The sequence below is a fragment of the Phyllobates terribilis genome, unplaced genomic scaffold (genome assembly GCF_046119375.1).
Source record: "Phyllobates terribilis strain yellow unplaced genomic scaffold, ASM4611937v1 Scaffold_9__5_contigs__length_417890890, whole genome shotgun sequence".
NCBI classification, from domain to species: Eukaryota; Metazoa; Chordata; class Amphibia; order Anura; family Dendrobatidae; genus Phyllobates; species Phyllobates terribilis.
Window position 1 is genome coordinate 302,493,192 of NW_027362769.1, and position 12,710 is coordinate 302,505,901.

A 12,710-nucleotide genomic window follows, 5' to 3' on the forward strand; every position below is an offset into this window, starting at 1 on the left:
CCACTCCATTGCCACCTCTTGCTCCATTATCACAATTAATTGCTGTGGCCAACAGAGGCCTAACAATGGCCTCTGGTTTGGCTCTCCGATATTAAAGGTATAAAAAAAAAACGCATGCCAAAATTGCTGATTTAGTTTATTCAGTTTCTTAAAAATGGAATAAAAATAAATAAAAAGTTGCATGCTTTCTAAAATTGTACCAATGAAAATTGTCTCACCCCACAAATAATAAGCTCTTCTATAGCCCAATCAGCAGAAAAGTAAAAAAATGTTATGGCTCTCAAAAGATGGCAAAGAAAAAAAAAAAAAAGATTCTTTTATATTTTGTGTGAATAAAAATGATATACAGCATAAATTGGGTATTGCCCTAGTCGAAGAAACAGAATAAAGGTAAAGTAGTACTCTAGAGATAAAAATGAATTCACATAGACATAACATCAAAGACGATATGGGCTCATATCCAGATTACTGTTTTCGGTTGCCACTCACTGATGGAAATGCTGCTCGCTTATTAATTAAGATGTTCACTGAGGAGGATATTGCAGTAGTCAAGGCGAGAGATAACAGCATGCACTAACATTTTAGTAGATTCAGGGTTGAGGAAAAGACGAATTCTGGAAATATTTTTGAGTTGGAGGCGACAGGAGGTGATAATGGCTTGGATATTGGGTTTGACGGACACTGCAGAGTCAAGGGTTACACCGAAGCAGCGGACTTGCGGTACAGGGGAAACAATTATGCCTTTATACTAATAGGTCTGGAAGGGGGTTGATTGAGATGGTGGAAATATGAGTTTGTTTTTGTACATTAGATTTGAGTGTCATCAGCTTTCAGGTGATACTTGAAGCCATGAAACTTTCTGAATTTCACAAGGCCAAAAGTATAGATGGGAGAACAGTAGGGGTCATAGGACAGAGCCTTGAGGTATACCAGCAGAGAGAGGGTGGGGTAGGGAGGTAGTATGGGAATGGAAGATGATACATTTACGGATAGTGAGGTAGGATGAGATTCAGGAAAGGACAAAGTCTATGGTGCCAAGTGAAGATAGGATCTGTAGTTAAAGGGAGTGGTCAACTGGAATAGAACTGGAAGGAATAGAGGTACAGAGAGATACATAAAATGCATGTACACTAATGCCAGAAGCCTCACCAGCAAAATGGAGGAATTAGAATTAATTTTGTTGGAAAATAATTATGACATGGTGGGGATATCTGAGACATGGCTGGACAAGAGCCATGACAGGGCAGTTAATTTACCGGGCTATAGTCTGTTCACAAATGACCGTACAAACAAGCGAAGGGGGGGGGGGGGTGTTTATATGTAAAATCATCCTTAAAACCCATCTTGCGTGAGAATATATGTGAATCTAATGAAAATGTAGAGTCCCTGTGGGTGGAGATAAGGGGAGGGGGAAAAATACTAAATTACTGATAGGGGTTTTTTATAAGTCTCCAAAAACAATGGAAGCAGCGGAGAATATCCTCATAAAGCAAATAGATGAAGCAGCGAAGTCATTATTATGGGGGACTTCAACTACCCTGAAATACATTGGGGGACAGAAACCTGTAGTTCAAGCAAAGCTAATACGTTTTTGACAACTATGAGAGACAATTACCTTTCACAACTGGTTCAGTACCCAACAAGAAGGGGGGCACTGCTAGACCTAATATTAACCAACAGGCCAGACCGCATATCAAATATACGAGTTGGGGGTCACTTGGGTAATAGTGATCACAAAATAATAAGTTTTTATGTATCCTTTAATAAGATCTGTAGTAGAGGGGTTACAAGGACACTAAACTTCTGGAAGGCAAATTTCCAACAGTTGAGAGATGATCTTAGTGCAATAAACTGGGACGATATCCTGAGACATAAAGCTACACAAAGCAAATGGGAGACATTTATTAGCATCCTGAATAGGACCTGTGCACAATACATGCCCTATGGGAATAAACATGCTAGAAATAGGAGGAAACCACTATGGCTAAATAGAGCTGTAAGGGGTGCAATAAGTGACAAAAAGAAAGCATTTAGAGAACTAAAGCAAGTAGGTAGTGATGAGGCATTAAATAAATACTGAAAATTAAATAAATTCTGTAAAAACCAAATCAAGGCAGCGAAGATTGGGACAGAGAATTATTGCCAGAGCAAGTAAAAATAATCCCAAAATATTCTTTAACTATATAAATAGTAAAAAGCTAAAAAATGATAGTGTTGGCCCCCTTAAAAATAGTGTGGGTGAAATGGTGGATGAGGAAAAAGCCAATATGCTAAATGATTTTTTTTCAACCGTATTTACACAATAAAATCGCATGACAGAAAACATGATTAGTGATAACAAAAATTCTGCATTAAATGTCACTCGCTTAACCCAGCAGGAAGTACGGCGGCGTCTAAAAATCACTAAAGTTGACAAATCCCCGGGCCCAGATGGGATACACCCGTGAGTACTGCAGGAATTAAGTAATGTCATAGATAGACCATTATTTTTAATCTTTAAAGATTCCATAATAACAGGGTCTGTACCACAGGACTGGCGTATAGCAAATGTGGTGCCAATATTCAAAAAAGGGACAAAAACCGAACTTGGAAATTATAGGCCAGTAAGCTTAACCTCTAGTATCTGAAGTAGAATAACCTCATGACCCAATATCAACATGGGTTTACGAGGGACCGTTCCTGTCAAACTAATTTGATCAGTTTTTATGAGGAGGCAAGTTCCGGACTGGACCAAGGAAATGCTGTGGATGTTGTGTATATGGACTTTTCAAAAGCTTTTGATACGGTTCCACACAAAAGGTTGATACATAAAATGAGAACAATGAGGATAGGGGAAAATATATGTAAGTGGGTTAAGAATTGGCTCAGTGATAGGAAACAAAGGGTGGTTATTAATGGAAAACACTCAGACTGGGTCTCAGTTAGCAGTGGGGTATCACAGGGGTCAGTATTGGGCCCCCTTCTGTTTAACATATTTATTAATGACCTTGTAGGGGGCATACAGAGCAGTATTTCAATATTTGCAGATGACCCTAAACTCTGCAGGGTAATCAATACAGAGGAGGACAATTTTATATTACAGGAGGATCTATGTAAACTAGAAGCTTGGGCTGATAAATGGCAAATGAGCTTTAATGGGGATAAAAGTAAGGTAATGCACTTGGGCAGAGGAAATAAAATGTATAATTATATGCTTAATTGTAAAACACTGGGCAAAACTGTAACTGAAAAAGACCTGGGTGTATTGGTGGACGACAAGCTCACGTTTAGTGGCCAGTGTCAGGCAGCTGCTGCAAAGGCAAATAAAATAATGGGATGCATTAAAAGAGGCATAGATGCTCATGAGGAGAACATAATTTTACCTCTATACAAGTCACTAGTGCAACCACACTTAGAATACTGTGTACAGTTCTGGTCTCCGGTGTATAAGAAAAACATAGCTGAACTATAGAGCTGGTGCAGAGAAGAGCGACCAAGGTTATTAGAGGACTGGGGGGTCTGCAATACCAAAACAGGTTATTACACTTGGGGTTATTTACTGTGGAAAAATGAAGGCTTAGGGGTGATCTTATTACTATGTACAAGTATATGAGGGGACAGTACAAAGACCTGTCTACTGATCTTTTTACTCTGAGACGGGGACAAGGGGGCATCTTCTACGTCTGGAGGAAAGAAGGTTTAATCATAATCACAGACTCGGATTCTTTACTGTAAGAGCAGTGAGACTATGGAACTCTTTGCCGCATGATGTTGTAATGAGTGATTCACTACTAAAATTTAAGAAGGGCATGGATGCCTTTCTTGAAAAGTACAATATTACAGGTTATATATATTACTGTAAAAGTCAGAAGGCCGGTAAAACCTAGGATTTATCGGTCAATCTGGACATTTACCGAGGCCGTCGGTAAAAGCTCAAAATGAAAAGTAAAATTGGACTTTTACCTGTGAAGTCTTGGTAAATGTTAACATTTACCGTCGAGCGTGGTAAAAGTCAGAAATATCAGGTGTGAAGATGGAACATCTGACTTTAACCAAGCGCAGTTGGTAAATGTGCACATTTACCACAGCTTCTTGGTAAATGTAGCTGAGAAGGGTGTAAGAGTCAGAATTCTGTGACTCAAAGTTACTTTTACCAACACATGCTGGTAAATGTAAAGATTTACCAATTCGCCCAGGTAAAAGTCCAAAATCGTTCGTTTATATGGAATACATCTGACTTTTACCAATGCTCTTGAGAAATGTTAAGATTTACCAAGACTTCACCGGTAAAAGTCCAATTTTACTTTTCATTTTGAGCTTTTACCGACGGCCTCTGTAAATGTCCAGATTGACCGGTAAATCCTAGATTTTACCGGCCTTCTGACTTTTACAGTAACATATATACTAGATTCCTTGATAGGGCGTTGATCCAGGGAACTAGTCTGATTGTCGTATGGAGTCGGGAAGGATTTTTTTCCCCAATGTGGAGCTTAGTGTTTGCCACATGGTTTTTTTTTTTTGCCTTCCTGTGGATCAACATGTTGGGCTATGGGTTGAACTAGATGGACTTAGTCTTCCTTCAACCTTAAAAACTATGTTACTATGTAACTGGGTCGAAGGCAGAGGACAGGTTTAGAAGGAGGAGAATAAAATATTGAATGTTAGCTTTGGTGGTTAGTACGTAGTTTGTTACTTTGGTTAAGGTTCTTTCATTGGGGTAGTGAGAACTGAAGCCGAATTGTTGACAGATGGGAAGAAAGTTCAGTATGGATGTACTGTTGCAGGAGTTTGGAGGCGAATGGGAGTAGCGATATGGAGCGAATGCTTTACTTAGAGGTTGCGACAAGGTATGGCTTCTTCAGGATAGGTGCGATTGTTGCGTTATTGAAAGCAGAAGGGAAGATACCAGAGGTTAATGTTAGGTTGAAGAGATGTTTAGGGATCATTACAAGTATGGTGGTGAGATTAGGGAGGAGTTTGTATGGTATTGGATCGAGTGCACAAGTTGTGAGATGTGATTTGGATAGAAAATGTGCACGTTTTTCTTCAGTTATGATGGTAAAGAAGGTTATGAGGAAGGTCATTGGTTTATTTTATGGAGGGGTTGTGGTTGTAAATTAAAGCTTTATCTGATGTGGTCAATCTTTGTTTTTGAAGTGTGCTGGAAAGTCTTCTGCAGAATTGAGGGCGGTCGGAGGATTGAATTAAAAGTGTTGAATAACTGTTTATGATTGTGGGGATAGAGAAGATATGAGAGCTATGAAATATTCATGTCTATCAGAGGTGAGGGCCGACTTCAATGTAAGAATTACTTGTTTGAATGTGGTAAAGTCTTCCTGTGAGTGCGTTTTCTTCCAGCACCGCTCTGCAACCCTGGATGCTTGCCACAGCTTTTTTGTGAGGTTGGTGTGCCAGGCTTGTCTATTGATTTGTCACCTTCTGCTGTGTTTGAAAGGGGCAACTGAGTCAGTAGCTCATACTAGTGTGACTGTTAAGACTGTGTTCACACTCACACCAGGGAAACGCTGCACCCAACTAGTCTCTGTACAGAATAGAAATGCCCTAGCCGCACAACTAAAAAACACCACCTCGGACCTGGCTCCCTAAAAGACTGTCAAGGGGTTTCTCGTAACTCCTGAGGAACCATAGGGGAGACCGCAACACACTATCAACAAGGGGAAAGGAAAGTGTGAGAAGAGATATGAGAACCCAAGGTGAGAAACTAAGACACATTCAAATAAGGTAATGGAGTGAAGGTTATGGAGTACCAAAAATAAAAAGAACAAGTAAGACCTCCCAAGAACCAAACAGTGATAAAAGGAAAAGGTGTTGGAAGGGAAAGCAAACCAACTTACTTCAAGAATACAAATGAAGTTTACTCAGCCAGGTAAACCCCTAAGATAAAGAGCTGGGACTCCTAAATGTACATCTACCAGGAAATATAGCTAGCAAGGAAATGCAGAGAAGGGATAAAGCCCCACCCAGAACATGATGGGACAAACCAAAATGGGAAAATAGAAAACTCTTGGAAAGGAGCAAACCAAGAAGGGAGAATAAGGATAAAAGAACAATCAGCATTTGGAAAGGGAAAGAAAAGAGTTATAGCTCAACAGGCAGAAGAACCGACCACGAAACAGGTCACCGGATCGAATTCCCAAACCGAGCCATGATGGTAACATTGCAGAAAATCTTGGCTGTTTTGTGGCGTGAAGATATCGCGGATAGTTGTAGAAGAGAGCCAGAGAGTGTGTGAATGTCGAAATGTAAGAAGTTTGTGCAGGGGTGTTGTAGCTATTGGATGAAAATAACGAAAGTATGGCAGCTGCTGACTGGTGGGTATTTTGAAATTTCCCATGATAATGGTGGAAATGTCAGCAGAGGGAAAGTGCAGAAGCCAAATGGAGCAATGGGAGGGCTTGGAGGTCTGTGTATGACGGCAACTTGGAGGTTAGAGGGAGAGTGGATACGGACAGACCGCACTTGAAAGGAAGGGAGGGTAGAGGTGAGATTGGGTTGAAGGTGCAGTTGTTAGAAAGATGGCTGCCAACTCCTCCACCATGCTTGTTGCAAGGGCGAGGAGTGTGGGTGAAGTGAAGGCTACCGTAAAACAGCACAGCATAGGAGGCTGTGTCAGAGGGTGTCAGCCATGTATCTTTGAGGGCCAGGAAGGAGAGAGAAAGAGGTCACGAATGAAATGGAGTTTGTTGCAGGCATTCCATAGTGCTCCTGAGAGAGTTAGTTAGGGCTCATACCCATATGTGTGAAAAAAAAAAAAAAGTTCTGATATCTGGACCGAAAAATCGGATGCGTGTCATGCGATTTTCATGAGAGGACAATGCGATTTTTCACACCTAGCATCTGTATGCAAGGCGTTTTATTTCTCTGCAACTATTATTCTACAGTCATTTACAGGACTATTTACAATGTTCTATGCTGCAGAGTAGTAATGTATCCGTGAAGATCGGATGACATACACATGGTCCGTATGCTGTTTTTTTTTTTCTCGCACTCATTGACTTGCATTGTGAAGTCTCGTCCGATATACGCGGCAAATCGCAGTATGATGCAATTTTTTTTTTCTCAGTCCGATTTCAGCTGGGAAAAAAATCGCAGATGAGCTGTAACTCATAGATTAACATTGGTCAGAGTGCAATCCAATGTTTTATCAGATTGCACTCGTCCTTTTCTCTCTCAAATGAGTATGAGCCCTTAGAGCATGAGTCAGGTGAATGGGTATTAGATTGGGAGAGTATTTGGGGATTACTTGTAGCTGATGAATAAGAACATGGAGAAATATTAGTATGTATTATTTGAATGCAAAAACTTGTATAACCTTGCGCTATGATACCAATATGGATCTAAGTATCAATATTACAAAACTGACCTGGAAATATGTGGGAAAAAATGATCCTGCTCCACTTTGAGTATAAGATGTATTTCTATGCAGTAAAGTTCTTGAATTCAATTCATCCTTCGAAATGCGTAGGATTGCTGACAGCTTGTGTTTTATTTCATTTTTTTTTTGGAAAGCACACAGCTGGTGATGTTACTGCAGCATAGGGCGGTGTTTTCTTAGCCTGACCGGCTGGCACGCTAATTTACTCTGGCACCACGATCTTGCAGGTTTTTTACTAATACAGATAGCATGGTGTGAACTGCGGCTATAATTATAATTTTTAATCATAAACACGCTCTCACATGGGATTGTTCCATGTATAGATTAAAATGGAATTTTATGACTTTGCATCTCTCACTTAGTAGGAAGAACTACAGCAACTCATTAAACCTCCCTTGCTGGGGGGCATTATGCACAGAAAGGTGATCTGAACATGCGCTCCTGGACATTTATTATGAACTAATGATTACCACCATTGAATTCAAGAACTTTACTGTAAAGAAATACATCTTATCTTCAAAGTGGAGCAGGATAGTTTTTGCCAAATATCTCCAGGTCAGTTTTGTAATATTGATACCTAGATCCAAGCAAGGCTATACAACTCTTTGCATTTTTATAATATCACAAGCACAGGGGCAGATTGTGCCTTTAGCCAGTGCGGCTTTATTTTACAGATTTAGAACTTTTTTTTGTAGGGGAAGCGCTGGTGTTTTTATTTTATTTATCAAGTATGTATTATTTGTATGTAACATTAGTAGATATTAGTTGCATGTAACATTCATAGTTTCCATTTTTCTTTGACCTGTCACATGCAAGCTATGAAGAAGCCGACCAGAAGCACAATGTGACTGCAGAAGCAGAGCAGAAAGCGAGCGTAGAGAGTTTAAGCAGGCTCACACCAGACATGGTCAAGAGACTGGCTTGGGACTGGAGGGAAGGAGGCTTTACCAAGGGGCTGGATTGCGTAAGGAGTGAAATCTGCACCCCAGAAGGGAGAGGCTGCACTCAAGAGCCGCATCTCCATCACAGTGTGTAGTTTAAAGAAAGCACATAAAATGACAGTTGGAAACAGTAATATCAATATGACCATTTTATCGATTTTTATAATATGTAGATGGAAATACATTTTAATCTCCCCGAAGTACACCTGTACTATGTAAAAACAGGTGAACCGGAGATTGCTGTGCACAGCACTCGGCTTATTTTTGGCCCTCGCATTAGACCGAATGGAATTGCAGTGCGCATGATCGACTTGAGCATACCCCTTTAAGGGGATAAACACTGTAATGTTTTCAGTGATTGCTGAACGGGTTTACAGATGTTAGTGTTGTATATTATTTCTTTACAGTAAGGTTCTGCGACCATAGAAATTGTAAGTAGTATAAACGTGTTCACATCTCAATTCAAATAGTATGCCGGGAAGGCTTCCGATGTACATGCTAAACATGTCCACAAGAGCGCTTTGGACTCAGTTTGTCCAGCAGGGCTGGTTTAGACGAATTGCAACCCTGGGCAAAATTTAAAATGGCCCCAGATACTGCACCAACAACAGCATTACTGTCAGATCAGTACTTTTGAAGTGGGTTTTTGGCTTGTGACAATCTGCAAGTGTACAGATAAATGAGACAAAGCATTAGGCTATGTGCCCACGATGCAGAAATGCTGCATATTTTTTCCGCTTCTCCCTGGCAGGAAAAACGGATACGGATTGTACATGCGTTTTTCCCGCCAGGTAGAAGCGTTTGTCAAGCGTTTTTGCATGCATTTCTGCATGCGGGTTATCAAGCACTTTTCCGAGCGATTTTAGCATCACTTGGAAAGTGCTTGACAACTTGTTCACACTATATAAATTCATGCAACCGGCATAGATTTATAGTAGTGTGACCAAGTTAGTTAAAAAAGAATAAGAATGATAAAAAATAAAGATTATACTCGCCTTCCGATGTCCTCCCGGTGTTTTCTTTGCCACGTCCGGTCTCTTGCACTGCTCGCGGTGGTGTGAAGGACCTGCGGTGACGTCATTGAGTCATGTGACAGGTCACATGACTCAATGACGTCATGGCAGGTCCTTCACAACACCGCGACCCATAGAGCAGACCAGACGGAGGGGAGATAACACCGGGAGACATCGGAAGGTAAGTATAATATTTATTTTTTATTTTAAATTATTTTATTTACAGTTTCTATGGTACCCAGGTTTGGATGAGAGTCTCTTCTCCTCCAGACCTGGGTACCATCCGCACATTGAACCGTGTGATATCCGCTTGTGCAGATGCAGTGATGCGGATGTCACGTGGTCCAATGCAAGTCAGTGGCGGCGAATACGCTGCGTGTCCGCAAAATACATGGACATGCTGCAGATTTTTGAGCGCAGCATAAATGCTGCAGAAAAATCTGCAGCATGGGCATTGACATTGCGGCTTGTCATTGGGGACCATGGGGGGCGGATTACCATGCGTTTCCCAAGCGTTTATGCTGCTTAAATTCCGCAGCATAAACGCTTGGAAAATGCTTTGTGGGGACGCAGCCTTAAAGGGCAAAATCACCCTCCAAAAATTGAAACCTGTCACACAGCTGTGTTCTTTGTGGGCTACAACTAGTTATAAACCCTGTTCCTCGTGTGTCCTTATTCACCACCTATGATCATGAAGCAAATGGAATGTAGGATCGTTGCTTTAACCCTTACACTCCAGGCAATTTTTTTGTTTTTGCGCTTTTGTTTTTTTTCCCTTCTCTTTTCCAAGAGCCATACGTTTTTTATTTTTCTGCTGCATGAAAGCTTGTTTTTTGCATGATGAGTTGTGGTTTTTAATAACCCCATTCAATTAACCATATAGTATTCTGAAAAACAGTAAAAATATTCTAAGTTAGATGGTAAAAAATAAGCCAGTCCGCCATTTTGTGTTTTTTTAGATATTTGTTGGAAAAAAATTTCTGTCTCTCCATTTTTTGAGACTCCTAACATTTTTACTTTTCCATTAATGGAGCTATATGGGGGCTTTGGTTTCTGTGCGGCGAGCTGACGTTTTCTTCTATACCATTTTAGGTGCACACGTGTTGATCGCTTTTATTGTATTTTTTTTTTTAGGTGTGGTGACCAAAAGAAGTGTAGCTTTGGCATTGTTGTTTTTTTTTCTCGTTATGCCCTTTACTGATTGTGTTAATTAATTTTGTATTTTGATAGATCTGACTTTTCCGGACATTGCAATGCTAAATTACTTTATTTTTTTTACTTATTTTTAATGGGGAAAAGGAGTGTGGCACTTTATACTGCAGTACAACAGTATTGCAGGATGTGGTGTAAACTCTGCTTCAGAAGAGAGCCAAGGACACGGGCCTTCAGCAGGTGCCCGGCTGTCATAGAAACCCATTTACACCCTGCGATTTAGTCACAGGGGGTCGGTGGGAGCCGTTGCGCGCTCTCAGTAGCTATCATGTCATTTAAATGCCGCTGTTCAAGATTGACTGCAGCATGTACATGTTTAACAGCCCTGGTCGGAGCTCCGCCAGGGTGCCGGTTGCTAAAAACCAATGCCTGCTATTTAATATAATTGTATAATATAGCCTCCTATTTAGCTGCCATGAGCTCACATGTGGATGAAGGGGATGATCACCCCAGCATGGACGTACAGTTACGTTCATATGCCTGAAGAATAATGTATTAAAATAAGAATAAAACATAAGTAGCATTTCCCCATGTGTAACCAGAGCTATAGTCATGGCCTAAAGTGTTGGTACCCTTGAAATTGTTCCAGAAATTGAAGTATTTCTCCCAGAAAATTATTGTAATTACACGTTTTGTTATACACATGTTTATTTCTTTTGTGAGTATATTGGAACAATACAAAAATACAAATCACAAAAGGCAAATTGGAGATAATTTCTTACACAACCCCAAAAATGGGCCGGACAAAATTGTTGGCACTCTCAACTTAATATTTGGTTGCCCACCCTTTGGAATAAATTACTGCAATCAATCACTTCTTACACCTCTCAACTGGAATTTTGGACCACTCTTCTTTTGCAAACTGCTCCAGGTCTCTCATATTTGAAGGGTGCCTTCTCCCAACAGCAATGTTAAGTTCTCTCCCCAGGTGTTCAATGGGATTTAGATCCAGACTCATTGCTGCCACTTCAGAACTCTTCAGCGCTTTGTTTCCATCCATTTCTTGGAGCTTCTTGAAGTATGTTTGGGGTCATTGTCCTGCTGGAAGACCCATGTCCTAGGACGCTAACACAGCTTTCTGACACTGGGCACTACATGCCCCCCAAAATCCTTAGTAGAATGATGTGTTTTACCAAAAAGCTCTATCTTGGTTTCATCTGTACACTAGTCGCTTTCCTAGAAGTACTTTGACTTGCTCACGAACATTTTGGCAAACTGCAGTCTAGCCTTTTATGTCTCTGTGTCAGCAGTGGGGTCCTCCTGGGTCTCCTGTCATAGCGTTTCATTTCATTCAAATGTCGATTAATAGTTCGCGCTGACACTGATGCACCCTGATCCTGTAGGACAGCTTGAATTTCTTCACCGCGTGACTGGGGTTTCTTATCCACCATCCGGACTATCCTGCGTTGCAACCTTTCATCAATTGTTCTCTGCTGTCCACGTTCAGTGAGATAAACTACAGAGTCATGGGTTGTAAACTTCTTGATTGTGTTGTGCACCGTGGAAAAGGGAACATCAAGATCTCTGGAGATGGACTAGTAACCTTGAGATTGTTGATATTTTTTAATAATTTTGGTTCTCAAGTCCTCAGACAGTTCTCTTTTTCTCTTTCTGTTCTCCATGCTTAGTGTGGCACACACAGACACACAATACAAAGATTGAGTCAACTTCTCCCCTTTTTATTTGGTTTCAGGTGTGATTTTCATTTTGCCCACACCTGTTACTTGCCACAGGTGAGTTTGAATGAGCATCACATGCTTGAAACAAAGTTGTTTACCCACATTTTTGGAAAGGTGCCAACAATTTTGTCAGGCCCATTTTTGGGGTTTTGTGTGAAATTATGTCTAATTTGCCTTTATTTCTCTGTTTTTTTGTGGTGTTCCAATACACACAAAGGAAATATGCTTGTGTATAACCAAAACATGTGTAATTGCAATAATTTTCTAGGAGAAATACTTAATTTTCTGGAACAAGGGTACCAACACTTTCGGCCATGACTGTATATAACAACAATGTTATGTAACCTGCATGATGATTCCAACAAAGAAAATAAATAAAAAGCAATTGCTCACAAACCACACAATTAAAAGTGTTAAAACATTCTACCAATGAAAAGGTCAACTCACCCCACAAAAAACAGCTGTCCATACAACGTCTTGAATGGAGAAA

General features: G+C 40.5%; 1 protein-coding gene across 1 annotated transcript in view; it reads left to right on the forward strand.

The window, feature by feature from the left end:
• Positions 1 to 12,710, forward strand: part of FOXK1 (forkhead box K1) — an 81,195-nt gene that overhangs the window by 24,652 nt on the left and 43,833 nt on the right. The gene's annotated exons all lie outside the window — the stretch shown is intronic.